This window comes from Leptonotus elevatus, chromosome 6, assembly GCF_054856555.1.
Source record: "Leptonotus elevatus isolate MCC_2025b chromosome 6, RoL_Lele_1.0, whole genome shotgun sequence".
Classification (NCBI taxonomy): Eukaryota; Metazoa; Chordata; class Actinopteri; order Syngnathiformes; family Syngnathidae; genus Leptonotus; species Leptonotus elevatus.
The window spans coordinates 23597818-23619197 of NC_141244.1; the positions used below are offsets into that span (position 1 = coordinate 23597818).

The 21380-nt window shown below is 40.3% G+C and overlaps 1 protein-coding gene across 3 annotated transcripts in view; it reads left to right on the top strand.

Moving 5' to 3' along the window:
• The first annotated feature begins 342 nt into the window (after positions 1–342).
• The window catches only part of grin2db (glutamate receptor, ionotropic, N-methyl D-aspartate 2D, b), a 79885-nt gene continuing 58847 nt past the window's right edge, over positions 343–21380 (top strand). The window contains exon 1 of one of the 3 annotated variants that reach the window (XM_086077877.1): positions 343–621. The gene's annotated coding sequence lies outside the window, so the exon portion shown is untranslated. Of the gene's footprint in view, positions 622–8749; positions 8855–21380 lie in introns of those variants that run through there. The other 2 variants (XM_086077875.1, XM_086077876.1) reach the window with 2 other exon arrangements.

Consider the following 21380-nt stretch of genomic DNA (forward strand, 5'->3'; position numbering starts at 1 on the left):
ATACGAGCAAGAGTGAAAGAGCGGGAGAGGAGAGGCAGTGAAAAGGGGAGGGTGGGCTTGGATAGAGCCTCCATCCCTTTATTAATTTTATTCCGCTCCGCTAAGTTTAGCATTCAACACGTGTCGCCAGTGATGGAGGGAGGAGGGAGGGAACAGGAGAGAGAGGGAGGGAGAGAGAGGTTGACGGTTGCTAGGTGACGGGGCGCATATACTGAATTTTAACCAAAGAACAGGCAAAGAGGGAGAGAGAGTGTGTGAGAGAGGGGTAAGAGAGAGAGAGAGAGAGAGAGAGAGAGGGAGAGAGAGAGAGAGAGAGGGAGGGAGGACGAGAGAGAGAGAGAGAGAGAGAGAGAGAGAGAGGGGGAGAGAGATCGGTGGATACATGTAGAACATATATGTATGTTTTGAGAGATATTTTCCCGGCGTCTCTCTGCGCGTGTGTGCGTGTGTGTGAGTGTGTGTGTGTGTGAGTGTGTGTGTGTGTGTGTGTGTGAGGAGCCAGGGGGGGGGGGACACGCGCGCTCACACACACACACGCAAAAACGGATACCTCAAAACGGAAGGATGTGAAAAAGGATGGAGGGACGCAGGAAAAGAGGGGGGAAAGGCTGGTGAAAAACAGTAAGTGATTTTATTTTGCATGATCTCACGCACGCACGCACACGCGCACATATTGGATTAATTGCGACACGGGATGAAGGAGCATTGACACGGAGGTGGAGGTGGATGGGTAGGGTGGGGGTGTCGGCATGTTTCGGCGTCCGGGGGTGGCGAGGTGCAAGCGGCTGGCGCACCGGAGCTTTGACCCTTCTGTCATTGGTGCGCCTGCAAACTCACCAGCCGCATGTTGCACCTCTCACGCACACGCACGCATAAACACACTCACACACGGACGCCGGCATTCCGTTTAGTCATGAACCTTTTTAGGAGGAGGGGGGTGGCGGGGGTGGGTTGTCTGCAAGGAATTTCATTCTCGTGAGTTTGCGCTCTGTTGTTAAGTCTTCAAAGAGCGGCGGTGCGCCGCTGCAGCTGTGCCCCGCACCGCTGCAGATGCTCCATCATATCTGTTGATGCTCATTTTCGTCTCTCCTGCCTGCGTGCTCGCGCTTTGTGCGTGCCGCAAGATTGCCCGCTTCATCCCCACGATATCGCCGGGATGGTTTGGGCGTGCGGAAGGCAAAACGCCGTCACTGTGTGGCCACCTCGAAATCGGGACACGCAAAACACCCTCACGTCAGGCAGCTTGAGTTTGTCTGTGGATCAACTTTTGTTTCTCCCCTGCGGTACGTCACTTGAGGTGAATAACAAACCGCCGCCATCATCAGCATCATCAGCATCATCAGCATGAGCCCTGGTGCTGTACGCCTTAATAAATCTGTGGCCAAGGTCCACAGAGACCACCAAGGCTGAAGTTCACACTGCTGACCACAAGGAAGCAGCCTGAGTGTTATTTATTTATTTACCCCCCCCCCCTCCTCCTCCTCCAGATTTGCTGCAGTAATTGGAAGTGTAAGACCAAATACAATAATTGCCTTGTTGGAATGAACATTTTGTCCTCCATTTCTGCTGATATCCATTTCAATCAGCTCCTTTTGCACCCACAGGTGAGCACGCTCATCATGTGCACGCAGGCGCACCACTGCAGCAGTGCGCCTCACGCGCCGCTGGCCGCCAAAGTGGCGCTTTGGCTGTGGGCTCCTCAGAACCGCACGCCGCCGTGTACGTACAGTTGCCCAGAGAGACGTGCGTTTGCGTGGCAGAGGTGACGGGAGAGACAGGAGGTGTGGAGGCAGGGATGACGGAAGGTGCGAGGAGGTGAAGAGGGGAGTCGGGGGAGAGATTTGTAAAAGCAGCCACAACAGAGAAAGGCTGGTAGGAATTGGGAATTGATGTTGTTGGAAAAAGTGGTTGCATGAGAATAACATTTTTTACAGGAACGAAATCTTACTGTTGCAAACGCTCTTCCACCGCTTTATGGCAGTTCAAGCTAGATAGGGACAGTCGCATTTGTTCGGGGCAGTCCCGGGTTCAACGGGACAGTCCTGCTTTTGAGCCTTGTGTTTCAGGTCCAGGCACATTTCGCCAGCTCTATTGTATTGTCCCACTTTTTTACGCAGGTCAGCGTCCCGTTTTTTTTTTAGTCCATTCTGCAAGCCAACTGTTTGGGCCATGTGTATGTCAGAGACTGTCCACATGGGTCATTTTTACTAGGGCTGGGTATAAATTCTAATTTCCTCGACCCATTCGATTTCAATTCCAAAGAGTTCAGTTTGATTCGATTTACATTTTTTTCCGATTCGATTCACTTCAATTCAATCTGATATCCATTGCTTATAGCACATTGATTCTTCTTAAATGTCAAGTACATGATAAAAAAAATTCACGAATATTAAATTACAAAGTAAATGTTGCAGAGATACTAACTGGTCAAATGATTTAGTTTATTAATGATAGTAACACGTAGCGCTGGGTTAAAAAAAAAAAATCAAATAAACGATATTGAATCAAATTTCCTTTTTGAGCCTGATATCGATTCATAAAACCATGAATCATTATTTTAATATCTCCTTTTCCTCATAAATTCATAAGAAAATATAATTTTAAAGTTTTTTTTTGTATCTTACTGTTTTCTTGAAATGTATTGGTCATATGAATTTAAAAGTATTTAAAAAAATGTATTAAAGACCTGACCATTCATAATCTTTATTTACAATTATTGAATTATTTAACCATTCACGGCCTTTGCAAAATTTATTTTGGAATTTGTTTGTGGCTTTTTTAATCATGCCCTTGGTCTTTAAGAAGAATTGATGTTCCATAATTAATCAATATCGAGTGAATTGAAGCGGACCGAATCGAGAAAAAAATCGAAATCGAATCGAACTGAACCCTAGTGAATTGAAATTGAATCGATTGAGGAAATTAGAATCGATACCCAGCCCTAGTAACACGTGTTACACAAACATTGACATCAGCAAGGATGAGACGGAAATATTTTCATAATCGAATTCAATAATTGTAAATATAACTTAAAAAGATTCAGAATTGCCTTTAAAGTTCAATAAGTCAAGTATTTTATTAATGTAAGAAAATACTTTTAAAGATAAAAAAAGCCTTTACATAAAAAAAATAATAATAATTTATGTGAAAAAGATATATAAAATAATTGATTCATGGTTTTAGGAATCGATATTGGGAAAATGATTCCATATTGTTTGTTCGGTTTTAAAACCCAGCCCTAATTTTTACATGCCCCGAATTACGACCAAGTGTTACGTATTGCAGTTTTGCCCCCCCAATCATACATGTACATAACCGAAAATGACAACTTGACCGAAAGCCAGATACTAAATCCAACCATTAATAGAGGTAATAGTGGTGTTTTTTTCCTGTAAAATTCAGACTCTTGCAATATTCTGCCTTCGTTTTCGTATTTCAATGACTTCATGATTATGCTAATTTATTATGATTACCTGTTACTATTATTCTGGTCGTTTCTTTCACTTTCTGTAGAGAGGAACAAAATCAACATTTGGATACTTGTTTTCTTCCAAACCCATTTGCTTCATCAGCCCCTGCTTCATTGATTCATTGACTTTTGCAGAAAAAGCCGTCGAGCTCAGGCTCAACACCGCCCCCCAAACACACTCACACACACTCTTTCCACATTTCTTCCCTTTTCTCATCCAATCCTTCTGTTTCCACGTGCCGCAATTCCGGCCCTTTCCATCAACATCCTGCAACTGGTGACTTCCTGTTCTCAATATCCCAAGCCCTCCTCCACCACCCTCCTCCTCCATCCGTCATCTGCGTGATGTAACATTTCCCCACAAACCCCTTCCCATGCACCACCATGATCTTCCTAACACCAGCCATTAAGGTAAAGTTCATTAGCATACAACATCAATTAGTCTTTAACGAGATCAGAGATTGGTGCTTTTGCGCGATTACAGTACAAGAGAAGTGGCCCCGCCCCCAATACAAGTGTTCCTCTCGGCGTTAAGAGTTGCCGCGATGAAGCGGTTATATATTCACTTTGTTCTGAAGCGCTGTTTGACAGCCATCACAGATGTTATCAGGACATTAAACGGGTCTGCTAGCGCTTGCTAGCGCTTCTGTTGGAATTGCCTCAGACAGGGCAAACTCCACAGATGGTGCACGTCATTTATTATTATTACAAACTTCAGTTCAATTCCCTAACCAGGAATATGGCAACTTTATGAGGCGTCAGCTATTATTTTTTTTTAGTACTAAATGTATTTATTTTTACACTTTTGAGAAAGATGGTGGCTTGAGTTTACAGCAGCCAGCTTAATATTATGTCATGTTTTGTCATAATGATCCTTTGACTTACTGCCAATGTTGAGATAATGCTTTAAAAAAATATGTAAGCAATAGGATGGTGGTTTTAAAATTATTTGTCCCACTTCGCTATCTATGGCATAATTATTTTCATTTGATTTTATTTGCAGTGCTTGACTAATTTATTTAACCATCTGTCTTTCTCTATTTGTGTCGGAGCCCAACCAGCATCGTGAAATGCTTTAATGTGGACTCTTGAAATTTCAGAGCGCCATTTTTATCAAACGAAACTGATCATTTAATACTCAAATTGTCAAAAAAAATGAAAAACAATCAATCACTAAAAAAAAAAATTCTTCTCCAGAATGCAAGCAACATCATAACCAAAAATAATATCCTTTACTATTTGTAGATAAACAACCATTTACATGCAAATTCAATTGAAGTCTTAATCAAGCAGAGAGAAAACTTACGCAAGCACAAGTAGAATTTAAAGCCGCGTTTTGCACCCGGAACCTTCTATCTTTAAAAGAGACCTGCTAACCGGTAGTCAGTGTTGGGAACGTTACTTTAAAAAAGTCATTAGTTATAGTTACTAATTACTTGCTTTAAAAAGTAACTGAGTTAGTAATTGAATTACTTCATCATAAAAGTACCAAGAAAAGTAATTATTTTCAATACTTTAATATATATATATTTTTTTAAATATTATTATTATTATATTTTTATACAAGGAATTCAAATTATGTCCAGGCTATTTAGGGTGTTTTCATTTATTTTTGTGAATATTTCTGTCACAGAAATTCCTCACTCCATAATGACATATCATATAATATTAATAATAATAATAATAATAATAATTCCTTAAATTTGGAGTGATGATGTATGTTCTATCACTGCCAATTTCACATACAATAACAATAACGGCGTTTCAAATATGGGGAGAATAATTAGTTAGATTAGTCCATTTATGAAAAAAAAAATGGAGTTACCTAACGCCGTTAGTTTAAATGCCGTTATTCCCAACACTGCCGCGAGTCCACTAGAGAGAAAAACTGTTTAAACCAGTTATGATAATAAACTATATCCGCAAAATAAACATTAGCAAAACAAAGCCAGAGCTTCCAAGATACAGTAAGATGTCTGTCAGCCAGTTTCTGCTAATTAGATGTTAAAGTGACGCTACGGCATATCCGACAGTGACAAGTGGAGAGGATAAACAAAAGTAATTTACTTTGAAGATGAGGAAACCAGGAGCCAATTGCGTGTCCCACGGTACTACTTCTTCTGTAATTCTTCGAGAGTGTCACGATGTGAAGAAGAGGATTGTTGATAAAACTCCGCCATGGTTTGCCCTGTTCCTGCTCCATGGGGTCACAGGCAAAATTCTGTCCAAAAAAAAAAAGAAGAAGTGGATCATTGTTCATGCATTGTTGGATTTCCTCTTTAGAGACTTTATTAGTATGAATAATTAAAAAGAATATACAAGTGCAGACTTGGTTTGATTTACTCAGCATTCCGAGTGATAATCATCTACTCGGCCAGTGATTCCCAAAATGTGGGTAATTATGCAATTTCACTTAAATCTGCCCAAAAATGTCACAAATGTCTTTGTTCATCTGCCAATGCCATTGATGTAGAGTGACAGGCAGAACAATAAAATGCTTTTCCATTAAATGGCAAAAATTACAAGAAGCCAGTGCGTCCACCTGTTGCCAAACAAAAAGGTAAAAAACGGTAAAACAACTCATAAATATTGGTCGGAACCTTTACTTGGGTCAAAAAATTGGGGCATTCTGCATAAAACAACCCAGAAAGTTGGGTCGAATTCACCCATAAAGCGGATCGGTCCATTTTTTTATCCATAATTGGGTTACTTTTGACCCAAGTATTTTTAGAGTCCTTCCTCAACACTATTGCAAAAAGATAAATATGAAGATAAACTCCAGGCTCTGTTGACTGTTATTTGCTCTGAGGGGCCCCCTAGTGGTTCCAGGGCCCCCAGCAGACACTTAGTACTGCATTGATTCAAACTAGGGAAGTTCCGGTAAATTAATAACCTTCATGATGGCTAATCCAAGTGAATTGGTTCCTATACATCATAGTCTCGGCTGTTACCTGGTAGTTGCTCGTTTGCTCCCTTGTTCCGGCTCCATTGCTTCTATTGATTTTTCTCCTTAGCGAGCCAAGTTAATTAGTCGTAATGGTGCAAACTCACGTGAAGGAACAGATATAAGAAGCATCTGCAGTGTGTGTGCAAGCTCAGCAAAGTTAGCATCAAAGAAGCAGCTGTCGCGTGACACCCTGCTAACCCCAAAATCAACATGTGGCTTTTCTAGCATTTGCCTGCCAAAACAATCTTATATAACCAAGCAGGAGAGGTTGCCGGGCCTTTCAGCTAATGATATGCGTGATACCATATTCAAATGATCTGTCTTTTCTCTGTTTTTCTTTCCACTCAGCTGTCACCCATCATTCACCAACCCAACGGCATCTCCGGGCCATCCTCCATGACGGCATCTCAACCTCCATCATTCTCCCCCGTGTCCTTCCGTCTCTCCATCCCAGCTAAATTCATAAGAGCACTTCCTAAGGCGATCATCTTCCTGTCGCAGACGTTTGTTCCTCAATTTCGTGTTAAAATATTAATTGTGCTTAAAATTTCTCATATCTTTTGCTTCCTTATTAGGTTCTCCTCATTGAAATGCAAGTGATGTACACCTGTAGCTGATGGATTACAATATGGAGGGTTGTCACATAAGTAGATATAAAAAGTGAACACACCGCCGTTCAAATGCCAGATTTTTGTGAATTGAGAAAATAAGACCAAGATAAATCATTTCAAATATTTTTCCTGTACCATTAATGGAAAGAGAGTTAATAATGTGGAATGTTCATAATTAACCAATCACATTTAAACCTGCAACCATTTAAAGGGACACATTCCAGCTGTTCTAGTAAACATGTCCTGACATTTGTATTTTATTTTTTTACCAGAAGCCTGAAGGTTTTGTGCACTGACTACTGGAACTGTCATAATGCTTTCCACCTTAACAAAGAGCCCACTTCTATCTAAAAAAAAAAATCATGATGCTGTCAGCCTGTCAACTACCTTTTGGATCAACTTAGGTTTCAAAACTTTTGGGGGGAAAAACTACAACATTTGAAATATCTCTATTATGTTAATTATAAGAAATTATAAATAAATAATATACCCCCCCCCCCACCCTTCACTTTATTTAACATTTCTATAAACATACACTTGTAGAGGATGCAACGCCTGAACATGGCAACAATAAGCGAAGTGCGCATTACGTTTGCGCACGCGTGAAAATCAAAAACTTGCTGCTAAACAAAGCCTTCATTTGAATGGCGGCGAATGGAGTGCTGAAAGTGTTTGGGTAACTGCACACCTTAAAGTTTGCCAGCATTGTTTAAACGACTTTTAGCCTTAAGTGACAAAACGACAGGTGCACTTGGTGCCATTTTTAACTGACCTAATGGAGTATATCGGCAAAAAAAAAAAAAAAAAAAAAAAAAAAAAACACCATTGCAAAGCTCGAGAGGACGGAAGTGTACGCCTGTAAACCTCTGTTCACCCTTCCCAATTTCCAGACATTAAATAAAGATCCAAACGGACGTATAAGAGGCTAACATTTTAATTTTTTAAACACATTTATTTTGTCAATATCCTGAAAGCGACGGAACAGAAGGAAGCATCACGAAGCTTGCTAGCGGACGTACGTGTAACCAAACTAATGGAGTGACAGTCATTTAAGAACCTGCTTCTCGCCTCAATTGACCACTTCAGTGAAGAAAGCTCCTACCCGTCTCTTGATCGCGTCCAGGTGTTGTGTCCTCGGTCCAACTCCCGGCATTAGCACACATTCAGTCAAATAATAAGCACTTAAATAGGCTTAATGCCGTGTCCCGGCAGAGGGCAGTCAGTAACGACATGCTATTCATGTTTGAAATACATTCAATAAAAAATCATCAACTTTCCAACGGTTGAAATGGTCCAAATCAGCGCTTCCCTCGCAAGACTCCATTCCACTCCGACCTAGCCGGCCTACCCATAATGCACCGCGCTGCCAAAACGCGCACTTTTCTTATATAAACAACCCAAAAATATTTGAGAATAAACAAAAACTGGGGATTCTTGCACATCACGCCACTTAAAAAAAGGGGAGCGTATACATAAAAAATCTAAACAATAAATACTGCTTCATATTGGCACTTATTTTCTTTGCATGTTTGTTTCTTTCCCACTTCTTAAAATCAGCCATAAATCCTTGAAAGGAGGTTTTACAGTTTTTCCACTTAGCACAATGAATACGATATTTGCCCATTAACAAAATAAATTAAAAATCACAAAATGTAAATAAACAAAACAACAACAACAAAAAACTTCATCGACGACATCATATCCTGAATGTCACTTCCTGTTTTGGCCATTTCCGGTTTCGGCTGTCATATCAAGAATGGCCGCCATGTTTTGTGCCCTGAATACAATCTGTTACCATCCACTGTGAAGCATCATACAAGCAATGGCGTAAGTTCCTGAATATCATTTTAAAGAAGTTTAGAAACGGCTCAATTTGCAAACGTTTGTAAAAATGTATGGTTTTGCTTTAAACTTCTGCTGTAGTTGAATGAGATGTTCGGATGCTGGCCTCTGTTAGCTAGCTCCTTGATTTAAGCTTGGTTAATTGTAAACATAGCCAAATCCCAGTTATAAGAAATTATAATGATGTGGTTTGTGTGTGTTTAAATGCCCTTTCAAGACCCAAATAATGCTAATATGTGGGTTTTGAAAGGGTTATTAACTGCATGTAAATGTAGTCTGAGTCTCTGCAATACACTCAGTTAGTAAGATTATATCTGTAAAGGCGGGCATGTAAACGTGTATTTGATACCATTTAATTCTGCACCCAGTAAAGAAAAAAAGTTGGGGGAACTCAAAATTTCAAGGAATCAAACTTAGATAAAATTTAAAGTTGGGCAGTTTGAATTTTTTTTGTTACGTTTTGCAGCTGTGAAAATTGGCTTCATGGCTAATTATGAAGATATCAACCAACTCGGCAAATTGTTTTGGAGCAAACAACTTGCTTGCTTTGTTGTGCTAACGTTGTTGTAAATGCCAATAATTAATATGTTAAAGCTGTTCCTTAAATGAGCCTCCCAAAAGGTTTTTACAGTGCAGGTGGACATGCTGTAGTGCTGTTTTTAACCAAAATCCAGTTGCTGATTCCAAGTGCTTATCTGACCATTTTATATTAGACAAAAAAAAAAGATTGACCGACGGCTAAGTGCTAACCCTCGGAATTAGCCCCGGGCTCACGGCAGGACCGGATGAGGCCTGGCAAGAGCTGAGCCAGAACTCATTCAAACGTTTAAAGAATGACAGGGAGTCATGTGACAGACAGACAGACAGACAGACAGACAGAGTGGAGGAGGAGGGCAGGCTGTCAGAGCAACAGAGAATGATACACACGCAAACACACGCGCACAAAAAAAAAATCACTGCAAAGCTTCATGGGTATAAAGCCACGCGCATACATGTGCACACACTGTAGTTTAGAGCTGTCAAAATGAATCGATTAATCGCCGAGCAGAGGTGGCAAATCCAGGTCCAGAAAGTAAAAACCCTGCCACAGTTTGGCTTTAGCCCAGGTGCTAGCTGGCTAGCTCCTTAGCAGGTAAACGAGCACGATGGGAGATGGCTAGGTAGCACCTGGGGCTAAAGCCAAACTGTGGCAGGGTTTTTACTTTCTGGACTTGGATTTGCCACCTCTGTCTCTAAGTAATCAATTATCAAATTAATTGACAACAATTTTAATAATCGAGTAGTCGTTTGGAGCCATTTTTTATTTAAAATTGTCCAAATCCTCTGATTTATCAACAATAATTGTTCACTGACTTCTGTAGTCCTTGATGAAAGAACACTGATTATCTTCTGTGTTTGATCAAAATAAGACATTTTCAAATATCTGTTTTTGCTTTGGAAAACAATGACGGAATTGGTAACATAGTACAACATCAATCCCCCCCATTTTTTAATCACTATACGAATACAAAGTATGAAAATAACACCAATCACTGGTTATTAAAGAGTAATTAGGGGGAGAAATGCTTTTGTAATACACTTTAACGCAAAATTAAAATTAATCTGATAAGTCGACTAATCGATTGAATAATCGATAGATTAATCGATTGAATAATCGATAGATTAATCAATTCTAAAAATATTGGATAGTGACAGCACTACTGTAGTTGAACACAGTTTTGCATGCGAGAGACAGCCGGGACATTGCTCATCGCACAGACTTTCATGTGCGCATCCTGCTGATATTATTGTGCCACACACACCACGCACACACACACGCACACACACACAAACAGAGCAAAGGTTGAGAAACATGCAGGCATGTTTAGCATCACGCAGTGTTTTGCGGCAGTCCGTCACTGTGATTGATGCGCCCGGAAACGACAGCGTAAGTGCTGATTAAAAAGGAGGAAATGGGTGGCATTCATTAAAGTACGGTAGCCCGTGTCAGCTGGGGGCCCGCGATGTCAAGCCTACCGGGAACCCCCGTCACCCTGGTGAGGAAAAAGAAGCGAGCAAAGGGCGGCGCTTATCGTGGCCTTTGTGCTGAACTGACTGTACCGGATTAACCTGGTGCATAAGTTGCCTTATTTCCTTATCGTTTAAAAATAGCTTTCAATTTTGAAAGTGAAATTCTTGCATGCGCAGGTGGAGCCGGTGCAGCTTTTATAAATGCTAATTTGTGCGCTTGCATTTACAGTAGATGCAGGAGAAGAAGATGACAAAAGCCCGCAGATGAAGACTGCTTGATGTTGCTTGCATTTGTTTGAATGAAATCCACCCCTGCTTGTTAATACCAGCAGCTTCTTGTATGCCCCCTTCTGGTTTTTGGCATGAGAAAGAATGCGGTACAATATGGTTTAAATGCAGGTGGTCTGACTCGTAGTTTGGTTCCAGTTCCAACGTTCATTATTCATTTTGGAGGTTCTTTTTTTTTGTCGACAAAATTAAAGCCTTACCTGGAGCTTCTTGATTTTCTCACTTATACGCAATTTCAATGTAGTTTTCCGAGGTCAGACTAAAACTGGTCCCAACCTTTCTCTGATGGGTTTAGGATTATTATTACTATAGAAATTTTAATGATTCATTCCAGGGTAGCCAATCGCAGGGCACATTTAGTCAGCCATTCACACTCAAATTCACACCTATGAACAATATGGTTTTCAATTAATGTAAAGGCAAGTGACTCAACTGTCATAAGTCAGGTTTCCATCCAATTGTTGTTGATTTTTTTTAAAGGGAATTTAGTACTGAAAATGCGCAAAACGGACATGCAACTTATCAACTTTCCATCTGTTCTTCTTTTGCGAATATTGAGAGGGGACTCCGCCGCTGTATGCACCATAGAGATGTTATGAGTTTTCTTTTTTAACTCTTGATACACCGTAGTGCTTCTTTGCTGTTTTCTATCTCAAATTGCATTAATATTCGCTTCTTTATTAATTCCAAAAAGATTTCTGTTTCGTCGTCCCCCTAAACGTACCTTACTTCATCGTCCACCATTGATTTGGGACTACAAACGTACATGTGTCTGGTCTTGTCGGCCTTTATTTGCAAAACCTGTCAATTTCACTTAATAATGAACATCCATTTTTTTTTTCTTCCAGTAGTCGACTTTTTATTTTATTTTATTTTTTTAACTTACATTTAAACTGTACATAACAGGAAACTAGTTAGCGAGATTTCAGGCTTCGTTTGTGACATCAAAACCATAGTTGCGATTTGCAAAACAGCACATTTGAGTAAAACGGGTTTCTTAAAAAAATTGAGCAGCAAGGACTGCAACTGTGCAAGCAAAAGTGCGCAGACTCATTTACACCTATTAAACTAGAAAAATCGTCCGATGTCTCTTGCCAGGGGCACTCGCTTAGAAGCTAGCTGCTAGCCAGTAGTCGCCCTATGCCAATGTCAGTGTGCAATTAATTAGAGTTTTTTTCTTTTCTTCTTGCTATCTAAATTCTCAAGTGAGGAGCCTGCAGTCCTTGTGAATTCGCTGTTGGCTAACACACTCTCGAGCCAGTTGTATTAATTCCAGGTGCCGTGAGTTTTTAAGTGAATATATTTTCACGGCTCAAACATGTAGCGATGTGTTGGCCTAATAAAGATGCTAGACGTAATAGTAGCATCTAATTGTGGTTTCACACGCTCAACTGACACACCCACAGTTGTTGAGAGCAAAAACAAAATTTTCAAGCCTCATTTTATATACTTGGGATTTTTTAAATCATTCTTATTTGGCAGGTTTGTTAACTACACTCTTCTCTGTGGTGTGTCAAATTTAGAAGACATATTTACTTTCACTAATTGGGGACTTTAAAAAACAAGCAATTCCGCAAGAAACTATTTCAAAACAGTGAGTTACTTTTCAGTCGCTCTGTAGATGCGCAGTTAATCCGTTCATGCTCGCTGAACTGAGGTCGTGTGTCGTCCGCCGAGGTCCCGCGTGAGATCATGCATGACAGCAGTCCAGCCTTTGGAATAAGTGTTGCGACAAAATACAATTCAAGCCGTTCCACTGTATTGACTGTATCAGATGCTTTTGAGAATACAGACACGGGGTCAGTGCACACGTTTTGCATTTAACAGTGACAGGAAGTAACCGGAAGATGAATTGCTGCCACTGGACGCTCGGTGTCACAAATCTGCGGATGGCAGTTTTCACATTTTAAGATTCACTAAAGTGGAAAAGATAAAGAGGTGGTAAAGTGACACTGTTTGAGCAAGCAGCCTTGATTTAAAGACAATACAAGACTTTTATGGTTTGTTGACTGTGCAAGACACATCGTGGGATTAGTCAGTCCCCACGGCTGTGTAATAGCATAACACGATCAGTTTCTGTTATTCCCTTCACTAACCTCTTGCCAGCGTCGTCTCTTGGGAATCATACGAGTTCCCACAAAAGAGAATCAAACACCTCCACTGCGCTCACTCCTTAACATCCTCTCGCCTCTGCTGCCGTGTTTTTTTCTTGAGGAAACGGATGCATTAAGCTTTATAGGACAGGCTGAGAGAAGTATTTCTCACACCTTTTGGTTATGTGCTGCGCTATGCCGCCCGAACCTGACATCGCTATGCAGCGACAGATTTAATGCAGACTCGTCGCCTCTGCTTCAGCGAAACGAGACGCTCACAACAACGTGCCATTTATCTCCGGAATTTGGTTTAATTTCTGCTCGTGTGCTTGACACAGATTCTATACACAGGATTAGAGATGCCTGCTGGTGTGAGTGTGTGAGTTTGCCTGCACGTGACCTTGCACAAAAAAAACCGATAGTCATCACTTAAGGTTTTCTGTGCCACTTTAATCTATTTATCTCAGCAATCAGATTATGTGTCATTACTATGCACAGCCAGGTTGTGTAGTGGCGGCGCCGCCCACTTTTTCCGTTAAAACACGTTTCACCTTACAGGTCCTGCCGGCCTGCAGTGTCGGCGGCTTTTCATTGTGCTCTTTTAATTAGGGACTGATTTAGATGTGGCTAGTTGGATCCCAGTGTCTGGCCAAATCAATGTGGGAATTAATGGAAGCGCTGGTGCAAGCACAGTGGAGCGAGCAACAGTCAAGCTCGTGCGAGACACTGGCAAAATCATAAATTTACTGTTAATGTAAAAAAATAAACATACAGTCACCTACCTATGCTATGTACTGAAGCGTATTGCATTCACTTGGAAAAAAAAAACAACTCCTGTTTTTCTGACAAATTTTTTTGGGGAGCTTTGTTTTTTTGAGTATTTTTTTTTTCTGTTTTGCTGAATATTTTTTTCTGTCCCCCAAAATATTTTGAAAAACAGGCTGAAAAAAGTTATTCAGAAAAACAGGGAAAAAATATATTTTAAAAAACAGAGCCGGTGTTCTGTTTTGGGACCTCTGACCAATAGCGGAAGTGGACACTTTCCCACATACCTCCATATGCAATAAGATGGTCATGTTTACTTACTGGCTCTCAATAAAGGAAATAATGTGTATACTGTATTGTGGTTTGTTCTCTAATCTCTGAGGGAAAAAATCATAAAAACAGGGGAAAAAATTTCAGAAAAACAGAAAAATAATTATTTTATAAAACAGGGAAAAAATCCTCAGAAAAACAGGGAAAAAATATTCAGAAAAACAGAGGAAAATATATATTGTTTAAAACAGAAAAAAAAAATACTCAAAAAAACAGGGGAAAAAAATCAATAAAACAGAAAACAAATACTCAAAAAAAACAAGCTCCCCCCAAACATTAGTCAGAAAAACAGGACTTTTTTTTCCCCCAAGTGAATGCAATACGCTTCCGTAGCTATGCCACCGAGTCCAAACTGATTACTGTTTATTAACCAGTAATTGGTGTTTATTTCGTACTTTGTATTCATATATAACCTCACAAGCCAGATTGATAATTGTGATTCACTCAAGTTCTTCACATGATCAATCTAGGACTTCACTCGGCAGATACGTTCGGGAAAGGAGGGACTTGCTGTGCAATACTTCGAGCTGATTGCACGATGCGGCATCTTTGCACGTTTGTTTTGACCAATCAAGGCAACAGATGAAAATGTCGTCTTCGGTTTCGTCTTTACTAGATAAAAATGCACGAAACTCCTCTCGCTGTTCAAATTCAACAAGGAAACGGTGAGTAATTCTGCGAGAACAGAATTAATTGCAGCATTCGTTCGTCTGTTAGGTTTGTTTGTTGTTTCCCAATAACACCAAAAGTCGTAAGGTCAAATACTAAGTGTGCGGGTTAGTTTGCGATTGTCCAGTTTAACCACGTTTAGCGTGCGGCGAGCCTTATTTTCACTTCGTCCTAATGTTGCTGAAAAGCTCAGATGCATTATGTTGCGGATTTTCATTTCGCTACCTGATAAAAAAAATAAAAAAAGCCAACAACAATCAGAGCCTGGCGTTTTATTCATGAATGTACAGCACATTATGTAAATGTGATGCATACTGACGCTGCTACGATATCAACTCTATTTTCAACAAGCAGAAAAGAAAGGATTCAGGATTGAGCTGTGAACAGTTATTTCCCTTTTTATCATACTGAGAGGTGTTTGTAATATTTTACCTCGCTCAAGTAGCTAAATAAGCTAACCAAAATATTAGAAACAGCACTTTTACAGCCACTGCAATGTACAACTAGAAAGGTCCTATCAATGCAAAAAAAAAAAAAAAATCGCATTACTGTTGGCACTGAGCCCTGATGTAAAACTGCAATTGACGGCCCAGTTTAAAACATTGTGCCGACATTAATAGTTAAAACATAGCTCCAATTATGATCCAAAAACACTTAAGTATCATTTCTAACTCATCTTATAACAGTACCCTTAAAAATGGCTTACAGATGATTTAATTTAAACAAATAATTACATAAATACAAATGCTGTGAAGATTCTTAATGTATGTATGTATATATATATATATATATATATATATATATATATATATATAATTTTTTTATATACATTTGTTAAGATGGCAGAAATCTGCATGTGTACCCAACTTAAGCAATATACTATTTTTGTTGGCTTCACTGTACTCAGCTGTACTTTAATTCATGTAAGGCGTACAGCTATTTAAAATGAATGAAAGCCTCCCTTGTGTTGTCAGGAGAAATCCTGATGCAATGTCCCCAGACTGCAGCCTCTCCACCTGAAAGCACATGACCTTTGTTATATTTGTCTGAATACTCACGAGGGTAGTAAACCATTTGTAGTATTTATGTGTTTTGAGCTGCGTACGTATGTGTGTGGTTTCCACTCACACAGTGCCACAAATCAAAACTGGACAGGATGTAGATGTGATTTTTGTTTAAAAATGAGGTCAGAGGATTGTTAGTGATATGACACATCAGGTCCTAGGTTCAGCTCCATCTCATTTCCGTCAATCCATAGAAGAAAGCAAAGGGAGGTCAAAGAAGGAAATGTATAGTATCCCCTAAATGTATGTAATGGGAGCCCAATGAAAAGATCCTGCAGCTTTTGACAGGAGTCTTTAGTCAGAGTCCAAAAAGGGACCTTTGAATCCGAGGTCTGAGATGGCCCGAAGCCCAAAATCAGTTCCCAGTGACCACATGGAAATCAAAGGTACCTGAAATGTCAAAATAAAATGACGTCAAGGAGACACACCAGAGTGGAATGTCAAGGTGATCCTTCCCGTTTGTACTGGCAAAAGGTTATAGAACACGAAAAGGACAAATGGAATCCACCTGCTGGAGTTTTGTTTTGTTTTTTTGTTACGTCAGAGAGAGATTAAAAAAATCGCACCTTTAATGGGATAATAGTCATGCGAGTGCAGCCATCATTTGCCCCTCTTGTATGAATATTTGAGTGCTTCTGAATGAGCGTATGTATAATTACATTATCTTGTAATTTGTCTGCTAGCTGCAGTTGATTTTCCATTTTAAACCAGCCACCCTCTTGGCTCTAACTGCTCCATATCAGAAAAAAAAACATTCATGAAAGCATCAAGCGTTAATGGAGTTATCAGCCCGTGGCATGTTTTTTTTCTCATCATGAATATTTGTATCTGGCAGAAAAGCGTCTTGACAGATAACTTATGAAGTTTGATAACGTCTCCTATGGAGGAAGAAGCATAATAACAAGCACACTGTATGTTCTTGGTGCGCCTTATAAACGATATATGTGTTAGACGGTGCGAATTTGGCTTGCGGTTAAGATTTCGACTCTATCAACCATTTGCGACCAATGCTTGTTGATATTGTTATCGTATCTGTTTCGGTGTCAAAATGTCTTCAAGAAAGTCTTACAACGGAGCTGGAGGAGCTGCCACCTGCCGGCACTAACCAGTTTTGAGCTGGTTAAAAACAAAACAAAACAATTGAACAATCACCAACCTTCCAGCATTCCCGGCTGCTTGCGGAACAACTGGCTAAGCTAACTTGCTCTGCGCCGGCCATATGTCTGTATACAAGCTACAGCATGCTAGCTAGCGTGGCTAAACACTACCTTCCGCAATGCGGATCCTCTCCTTTACGTAACTAATCGTTTTCTCCATGGTCTCTTATGTGACACTTCTGACATGAGTTGACTTGACTTGACTAAAGGAGGCTGAGGAGTAGCTAAACATGGGACACACCGTGCAAGACGAGAGAGCATGAGAAGCCATGCTAACCGCTAAGCCGGTGCCTCTAAATTATTTTTTTGTCACGCCCCTCCGAAAAGCTGCCACTATAAATTGTATAATTTGTCTATAAAATTGCTGTAAGTATTCATCTGCAGAGGTGCTAATGCTCCCTGTCTGACAATGATACTGCCACCTACTGTAGTGGATGTGCAATTACACTTTTTTTCTTGTGATGCAAAAACAAAACAAAACACATGTTCCCGGAGATAACATGCAACACCCCCAAGGGGGGTCCACCCCCATATTTGATAAGGACTGCGCTAAGCTAATGTGGAATGTAGCAAAGCACTCGAAAAAGTGATTGATAGTACAGGACTAGTACACTTAAGGCCGGACGTTGACAGCGGATATTAACCGAATATGAACAGCAAATAAGCAGGTAATTTGAAGTGTCAAGAGAAAATACATTATATCTTTGCTTTTGTTTTTGCGATGTTGCTAAGGAACTATATAACCCATTCGGAAATATTTCCATTACAATTTTTACGCTCAGGTGGCTTCAATTCATATTGTGAGGATTTTTTTAGCTATATCATCCAGCCAGACCTACTGTGTACATGGTGCTGCACAGATCACTCGCTGGCAGCTCGTCAACATGACATGGATCAAAGAAGGAAGAAGGCAAGGGGGGTGTGGGGTTAAGAATGAAGGCAAAGATGAAGACGTGTATGCTTTGGAGAGGAAAGAACGTAGCAACTGGAGCTCAACATGCGGCAGTGGAAGTGATGGAAGGGAGGCATGAACCAGTGCAGACTGAGTGTGTGCGTGCGCAGGACAGAGAGAGAGAGTGTATCTATTGCGATAGAGAACACACTCCAGTGGCTGTGATTGAAGTATGGGCCAATTAACACGAGGAACATTGAGCTCCAGCTGCACTCTTCTCTTCATTCCTAATGTCATCTCATATATACACACACTCACCAAAATATGCACACTGTGGCCCTCGCAGTGCGCTGCCGTTGTCTTATATAGTATTATCTTTGCGTGGGATGCTATAGCTATGAAGGAAGAAAATGACAGAGGCTGCACTTTTCCCCAAATAGCCTACACTTCATGTACAAATGACGAAAAGACAAAACGTCCTCGATTATCGGTGACAATATTCACCATTTTGACGAATATCGGCATCAGCCATTTTGAATGATACGGGCGATAATAGATCCATTTTAAAAAGTGTTAACTTCTAGGAACTAATTATTATATTATTATATATTATTGCTAACCCTGCACCTTCTGTTTTTGCTTGAAATTAAAATAACATTTTACTACTTTAAGATATTTTTGAAATTTTGGAAAACTTTATTTACTGTAAAAAAACAAAACAATAGGCAGCGATTTATTTAAGTTTTTATTTAACTTTTGAAGATTTTTTTTTTTTTTGTAACTCCATTATTTTACAGGCCTTACAAGTTGTTCAAGTTTAAGTACCACTAATTGTCACACCCACCTAATTAGGGCGAAATTTATTCAATAAACATATGCTTAAAAATTCAAAAACTTTAAGAAGTGAAGTTTGTATTTTTGCAAATTTTGATCTCAATATTTTCTCTTTTATTAAAAATTAATATCTGCTCCAAATATCAGATATCAGCATCCTTGACCACTAATAATGGGTATTGGCCCTGAAAAAAACATATTGATCTATCTTCAGGAACAGTCCCCTTTCTCCGAGATGGTGCAATTTCTCGTAAATGGCCTACATGTTTACAGTGCGGCGCATAAATTTCCCGTGTGTTGTGTATTGACCGTCTAATGCAGGTCGGCCTGATTCACTCCAGCCGCAGCCAAAGGCAGCAGGGAACAGCTCCATTACTCTGCATGACAGAACGAAATGAAGCTGCAGAGTCCGACATGGCCTAATAATAACAACGCTGAACATTGCGCTTCCAGTGTGCTCCCCACTCTCACGCCACACTCCCATTCACGTTTCCCCCACCCGCAGATGTGACGCGGTGTCTGGCACACCCGCCTCCATTGGAGCTCAGTGCATCGGCGGGTGGCGGGAGGGGGGAAACTAGAAAGGGTTGCGAGAGGCGTGGAACGCCAGATCCGACGACTCGAGCGTTGGCATCCTGTATTCGTGCAGCCCTCGAGTCACTCCTGCAGTGTCACCGCAGGCCACCTGCTGCGGATGTACAGTGAACGAGGAAGGAGGGTCATCTGAGAACATTGTGATGGTTTACCTAAAATCACACCGAGAATCAATATTTCATTCTCGTCTTTTGAAGCTGCGCAGCTTTTTTGGCAGTTGCAGCTACAAAGCTGCAGTCAAGAGAACTGGGAGATTGGAAATGTCTCATCTTCAAATGGGGAAAAGTGCATTGCATGAATATGAATATGGTTTTATCCCTCCCACGCCCATTAAATATATTAAAAAAAAACATTGCAAGCTTATTTCAGCATACAACATTTGCCTGGTGGGGGGGACTGTGATCTTTATCACGATATTGTGGGGATGTTGGCAATATGAGGTCACAATACTGTATAAAAACTCATGATATTAACTCATTCACTCCCAGCCATTTTCACTGAAGCAACCCCCTTCGCTCTTGGCTGTTTTACTGGATTTTGCAAGGCCCACACAATATTTTGTTTTATCGCTATAAAAACATGGAACCTAACAAAAGAAAGATTAGAGTCTCTTCTTTTATCAGGAAAAAAAGTATATTTCTATCTGTTTCTGTTTTTCAGCAATTAGCATTCGAATTTAGCTAAGTTTCATCATTATTCACAAATCTGTTGGCCCTGGTTGATCTCATACTCTGCTGCCAACTGCTGGCCGTTTTTGTAATAATTACCATTGCTTCAACCGTTCCCTTCAGTTCAGAGGGTGCATCAAAGCCTTCTGTATGCTCTAGCATAAAAATACAAAAAAAAATGTATATATACGTTTTGGGGGACACTGGTAATATTTAAAATAGAACGTATTTATAAGTTTTTATTAACTGGATGGTCGCTTTTGTGTTTGTAAACACACAACAAATTGCACGGTGTAAATACAAGTTTGACCCTCCTCGTTCTATATTACCAGTTACCCTTGTCAGTGTGACTTAGCATGTCGCTAAATTAGCAAGCTAACATGTTCTGTGTTTGGTACTTACCTTACAAGCAGGCCAACTCTGTGTCGCTTTTCAGCCCAAGCCGCTCCTTCATTGCTTGGACGTAGGTAAATGCCAAACCAATATTCACTTTTTTTCCATCGTGCGCTATCCGCTGCACATTTTGTAGTGGAACACGTCCCCTTTTTCTTGCTGTCCACCATTGTTAGTGATTTCGTTGAAGCCGCTCTGCTCGTATGCAACGGGCTGCCTGCCTGTAGTGACACGCCCTCCGCTCTGTGATTTCCGCCCAGAAACGTCCCGCTTATGGCAAAGCACAACAAAATGGCAAAATACAGGTCGGGGTGTGATGGTTGAGAATTAAATCACCACCGCAAATTAACGAATCATCCAGTCTTTATCTAGTGTTTATTTTGGAGTGAAAAAAAGTGTATTCATTTTGTACATAAAAGCAGTGACAAAGAAATAGGCTAGGCCATGTCTTTGTCATGTGCTCCAGCCTCGTATTGGCTCAGCAGTGCAAGTTTCATGGTCTATATAGTTCACAATGCTGTGTTTGGCTGAAGTGGGCAAAAAGTAATGTTTTTTTGACAGAGATGTTGAAAAATATTTGCTGGTATGACAGATTTATGGGACGTGACCAAAACATTCCTAATTAAAATTAAACTTCACTAAAAACGAACCACCAGAGGGTGCTAGAACTGCACAAACGGAATACAAACCCACCTTTTTAACAGATGTACTGCTTTTAATATCGTGACATGACGACGACGATATTGTGGTACTT